Source organism: Chlorocebus sabaeus, chromosome 13 (assembly GCF_047675955.1).
Source record: "Chlorocebus sabaeus isolate Y175 chromosome 13, mChlSab1.0.hap1, whole genome shotgun sequence".
NCBI classification, from domain to species: domain Eukaryota; kingdom Metazoa; phylum Chordata; class Mammalia; order Primates; family Cercopithecidae; genus Chlorocebus; species Chlorocebus sabaeus.
The window spans coordinates 99,858,297-99,864,296 of NC_132916.1; the positions used below are offsets into that span (position 1 = coordinate 99,858,297).

Below are 6,000 nucleotides of genomic sequence, written 5' to 3' on the forward strand. Positions count from 1 at the left end.
CAGGAAAATCACTTGAGTTCAGGAGTTTTGAGACCAACCTGGCCAACATGGTGAAACCCCATCTCTACTAATAATACAAAAATTGGCCAGGTGTCGTGATGGGCACCTGTAACCTCAGCTACTCAGGAGGCTGAGGCAGGAGAATCAGTTGAACCCAGGAGACTGAGGTTACAGAGACCCGAAATCGTGCCACTGCACAGCCTGGGTGACAGGGCAAGACTCCAACTGAGAGGGAAAAAAAAATGAATAAATAAACTCTGAGATGTATTTAAGTTATAACACTTTTAAATGTTTTATTTTTAGATAAGATATTTTAATATATAAAAATGAAAACTACACAGAGGTTAGTAAACTCTTCTTAAAACTGACATTTTACATGTCAAAAATGGAGCTTCAACTATCAACAGAAAGTTAAAATGGGTTAGTTTTTTTCAAATGTTTGGATGTTTGTATCTATTCAAGCCTCACATGGTCAAAGTCTTTAAAATTTTCTAAAGAAAGCTACATTTTGGAACCCAGATACAGCCCGGTTGTCTAAACAATGGGCTACATGATACACCACAGACTCCAGGCAAAGTCACAACAGGATGAGAACAGAGCCCTTCAGCCTCTCTCAGATTTCCTGGCCACTGTTATTTTAAAACTTGACCATGTAAACATAAACAGGGAAAAAATCCATTTCAGATAATCTCTACTGGTTATGATTTACGATCTTTTGTTTTTAATACAATATTTAATTGCATTAATTTACGTTAAATATTGTAATTGTTCATTACATTTTTCTTGCTCATGTTTCTGGGCACTAACCGAGAATATACATGTATACCATACACAGTTTTATATATTATACAGTTTTTAATCATGATCTTTCCTTAAATGTCATTCATACTTCTGTTACTGACATTTACAATGGTTTCTGAAAACAAAATTGTAACTTACAAAGATGAGAGAATGATAAACAGTATGTCACACACACAAAATACAAAAGTAGTGGGTAAATGTACATAAGACTAAAATGACTTCTGTTTACCAATGTGGATGCAATTCCTGAGTAACGTAAAATACTCAAAATGAGCTGTATATATAAAAGTCGGTGAGCTATTTTGAACGGCGGCATGGTTTCAAGCTCTGGCTACAGCCCACTTTGTAACATCTGCGGCGGTTTCTACAATTAAGGGCAAAAGGCACAAAGGTAATTTTTTCACTAAACATTCTCCAGTTTGAAAACCACAACTCAAGACATCTAGGAAATTCAGTTAATTTGTACAGAAATGCTGTTTTGCCGCCAACCTTTGTACCATGACCACTACCAGTCCAAGTTCAAGATTCACGTTTTATGGTGTGAAGATAAGTTTCAGCTAAACCTTAAGCGTGTTAATTTTTAGTCCAGGTGCGGGGGTTCACACCTGTAATCCCAGCACTTTGGGAGGCCGAGGCGAGTGGATCACCTGAGGTCAGGAGTTCGAGACCAGTCTGGCCAACATGGCGAAACCCCGTCCCTACTAAAAATACAAGAATTAGCTGAGCAGTGGCGTGAGCCTGCAGTCCCAGCCACTTGGGAGGCTGAGGCAGGACAATCGCTTGAACTCGGGAGGTGGAGGTTGCAGTGAGCCGACAGAGCGAGACTCTGCCTCAAAAAAAAAAGTTAATTTTTAAAACTCTCAAATTCTGACTTTATTTAGACTGCCTCTATACCACCAGAGCATTTAAAAAAAAAAAAAAAAAAAAGAGTCTTGTTTAGCCCATACAGTCTATTAAGTTAGGGCAGTGCTCCTCATTTCTCACTAATACTTGTAAATCAGAATTTAAGCATCCCTCCACCACATCACTTTATGCCAGATAAGATGGAATGAATTTTTGGCCAGGCGCAGTGGCTCACGCCTGTAATCCCAGCACTTTGGGAGGCCGAGGCGGGTGGATCATGAGGTCAGGATTTCAAGACCTGCCTGGCCAAGATGGTGAAACCTCGTCTCTACTAAAAATACAAAAAAAAATTAGCCGGGCGTGGTGGTGGGCGCTTGTAATCCCAGTTACTCGGGAGGCCGTGGCAGAGAACGGCTTGAACCCGTGAGGTGGAGCTTGCCGTGAGCAGAGATCCGGCCACTGCACTCCAGCCTGGGCGACAGAGTGAGGCTCCGTCTCAAAAAAAAAAAAAAAAAAAAAAAAAAGATGTAATGAATTTTTTAAACTGCGCGGAAATACTTTTAAACATGGATGTTCTAGTAATAACCCCATCAAATTATGTTCCACTTAAAATCCCAGAGTTTGCGCATTTTAATCGTTTTCGGGAGTTTTTGGAAATTAACAAAAAAGTTCTTGTTCGGTAGCATATCCGTAAATTGACACACTCAAGGTACTGGACCACCTAGAGACTAAGAATAAGGCTTTAGAAAGTCTCAATCTGGTCTCCTACATGATTAGACTATTAATGGTATCATTTGATCTTCACATCTCAGAACAAAGTGCGCTCTCCCTGCGCTGAATTTTAAGCGTGTTTACAAAAGAGAAAATAAAACTCTCACGGAGTGTCCGAGTCCGAGTTAGGCACCTGAGTTCTCTGCTTCTACCTGGGAGCCAGGGAAGCAACACAAAGGGACCCTGGTGATGAGAACCCATGAAAGGAAATCGTCTCTCGGTGGAAACGAGAACCACCTCGGCCCCACCGCTGCCCAGGGCCCACCCATCACCTGCTTCTTCCACCCGCGTCCTCGGGCAGTGAACAGAAGCGTCGGCTCCGGCGCTGCTACAGGAGGCCCGGGAGCAAGGCCGGGCCGGGGACCGCGAGACCCCGGCGCCGACGCACCGCAGCGGGGGCTCCCGGACACTCACCGGTGCGGGCGCAAAGGCAGGTGCGCGGCGGCAGGGCTACCTGTGCGGGTGAAGCTGGAGGGCGCGGTGAGAAGCGATGAGGGCCAGTGAAGAGGGCGACGACGCGGACGGGCACCAGGACGGGGCGCCGACAGCAGCCTGGCTGCGGCTGGCTTCCTGCTCGGACAGATCCCGAGTCGGTCTCCGCCCGCCGGCCGGCGCCCCGCCGAGTCCCCGGCACTGCGGCGTGCACGTCACGGCTACGGAGCGCCCGAGGGGGCGGGAGCGCCGGGGCCGCGGCAGGCTGGGCGGGGGCGCGCTCTGGGAGGGGGAGGGGGCGCGCTCCGGCAGAGGGCGCACGACCCCCAGGGTGGCCCCGCCCGCGGCGCAGAGCCTCCAGGACGGGGGTAGGTGCCCTGCGGCGCGGGGAGCGGCTGCCGCGGGACGAGCCTGGAGTTGTTGTTCTTCCCACGGCGACACGGCCTCCTTGGCCGCGGTGGTTGTTTCCAGACGCGACAAAGCAGGTCCTCTCCGGCTGGACGCTGGGACTGTGCAGTCTCTGCCAACAGCGAGGATCAGTTCAAGCGGGGAGAGAGTTGTTCGGAGAGGGGCGAGGAGTCCGGAGCTCCGCGCGGGGGACCCCGGAACCAGGGGGACCCGGGAACCGGGTGTCCGCGCTTGGGCGGCAGCGAGGCTGCGTGGCGGCGGCGGCGAGAACCACCGTTCCCTCGGCTCCGGATCGGGCCGGGCTGCCGTTCCTGAGGAACCTTCCTGCACAACCAAGTTGCCGTTCGGTCTTTGTAGGACGGGTTGGGATGGGAATTTGGCACCTGTTTGCCTCTTCCCCTCCCACCCTCGCCACCGCACTCACTGTTCAGAGCCCCTACCTTCTCAGTCGTTTAAATGTTACTGTTTAAGGGACATATCTGTGAGTCGCCTTTTAAAATATGAAGTACCTATGCAAATTTGAATTATGTGGTGAAAAAACACCTTTACGATGAAAACAGCTTTTAAGGCAAGGAAATGACAATTGACTATAATGCTAAATGTATCCGCTGAAAAAAAGAGCCTACTTACACATGAGAATTACACGTTTTTCTCCAACATTTATATGTAGCGACTTGGAAACGTCTGAAAATCTAGAAGATTCTGACAAGGAGACAAATTTCTGATACTTAAAGGCTCCGCGGCTCTCTGGGTGGAGAAATTTAAAAACTAAGTTCTGATAAGATGTTTTAGCATTCAACTAAAACAATAAAATATTTAAAATAAAATAGGGAAGTAAGAAAGAGGAAGAGAAACAAAGAACGGAAATAATTTACAGCAATCTCAGAAATTTAATTCCAAATTGCCAGAAGGTAAGTCTTAAGTATATAAAACTAAATTTCAAAACAAACTGAAAAAAAGAGGGAGAAGATGAAGATGGCTGCCTCAGTTCACTGTTCTGACTCAATTTTGGATTTAATACTAAACTTCATTTGGCAAACCAATAGAAGTCAATACTTTTTTTTGATTTTCTTAAATTTTTTGTGTTGTTGGTAAACATAGGGGCTTGCTATGTTGCCTAGGCTGGTCTTGAACCTTGGCCTCAAGTGATTCTCCCACCTTGGCCTCCCAAAGTGCTGGGATTACAAGTGTGAGCCACCACTCCTAGAGAAATCAATACATTTTAAAGATTTTTTGTAGCTAATGACTTCCGTGATTTTTTTTCTCTCCTTTGCCCCACACTTCCAATCCATTACTGAGTGCCTTTGCTTCTGGCTCTATAATATCTCTCTAATGTATCAAATTCCTCTTTATAGCCACCACCATTATCTTGTTTCAGGCCACTGTCATTTCAAGTATTGCATACTGCCTTAGTCACCTAACCAGTTTCCCAGGCCACAGTTTTATCCCCTTCTAATCCAGTCTTTACAACGTCATCAGTTTGTCTTTTATGTACTCCACTATTTAAATTTATGTAATGGCACTCTCTGACTCTTGATGTAAAGTCCAAACCGCTTAAGATATGTTGTAAGATCCTTCTTGATTTAGCCACTAGTCACAACTGGCTGTTTTTGTTTGCCTAACATAATGGGAATTTCCTTTTTTCCTCTTCTTTTTTTTTCTTTTTTCTTTTTTTTTTTTTTTTTTTTTTTTTTAGAAAGAGTCTCCCTCTGTCTCCCAGGGTGGAGTGCACAGGTGTGATCTTGGCTCGCTGCAACCTCTGCCTCTGGGGTTCAAGCGATTCTCCTGCCTCAGCCTCCCAAGTAACTGCGACTATAGGCGGGCACTACCACACCTGGCTAATTTTTATGTTTTTAGTAGTGACAGGTTTTTGCCATGTTGGCCAGGCTGGTCTCGAACTCCTGACCTCAAGTGATCTGCCTGCCTTGGCCTCCCAAAGTACTGGGATTACAGATGTGAACCACCACGCCCCCCGATTTTCTTTTTGAGACAGGGCCTTGCTCTATCGCCCAGTCTCGGATGCAGTGGTACAATCTAGTTCACTATAACCTCAACCTCCTGGGCTCAATGAATCTTCCCACCTCAGCCACCTGAATAGCTAGGACTGTAGGCACATGCCACCATGCCAGGCAGTGTTTTTATTTTTTACTTTTTTATAGAGACAGGGGTCTTCTGGGTTGCCCAGGCTGATTCTGAACTCCTGGACCCAAGCGATCCTCCTGCCTTGGCCTCCCAAAGCACTGTGCTTACAGGTATGAGCCACTGTGCCTGACCATGTTTTTTTCTTCTGATTGAATGTGAATGTGTTTTCATTGGTTATGAGGTCCCCAATTCATTGCGGTCCAAAACTCACACAGCTGTCTGTCTGAAACCAGGATTCCTCACACAGTGTTACCTGCCTGTCTTTGGAATGACTCGCATCCAGTGTCCTAGCCCTGCTTACCTCTCCAGTCTCATTTCTACCCACTGCCTTTCTCTATTTCTTGTCCTTTATATTCAGGCCATTCTGAAGTACTTATGTGTCCCAGAACAGACGGCTATGCTATTTATTACATTGGAGCATTGCCAAGCTAAATCCAATTAATCCTTCAGAACAAAGCCTATTTGTTCTCTCCAAGAAGTTTTCCCTAAACCCCCTGGGTACAAATCCTAGGTGCTTTTTGGTGCTCTTTCCCATTTCTCACTTAACAGCCATTGCACATACCTCTCCAAACACACATTTCACTATTGCTACTTAAGTTTACT

General features: G+C 46.1%; 1 protein-coding gene across 7 annotated transcripts in view; it reads right to left on the reverse strand.

Annotated features, from left to right (window-relative positions):
- MYO6 (myosin VI) overlaps positions 1 to 3,037 on the reverse strand; it is a 161,801-nt gene extending 158,764 nt beyond the window's left edge. For 5 of the 7 annotated variants that reach the window (XM_008006407.3, XM_008006406.3, XM_073022646.1 and 2 more), the window contains exon 1: positions 2,830 to 3,037. The gene's annotated coding sequence lies outside the window, so the exon portion shown is untranslated. The other 2 variants (XM_073022644.1, XM_073022643.1) reach the window with 2 other exon arrangements.
- Between the last annotated feature and the right edge of the window lie 2,963 nt (positions 3,038 to 6,000).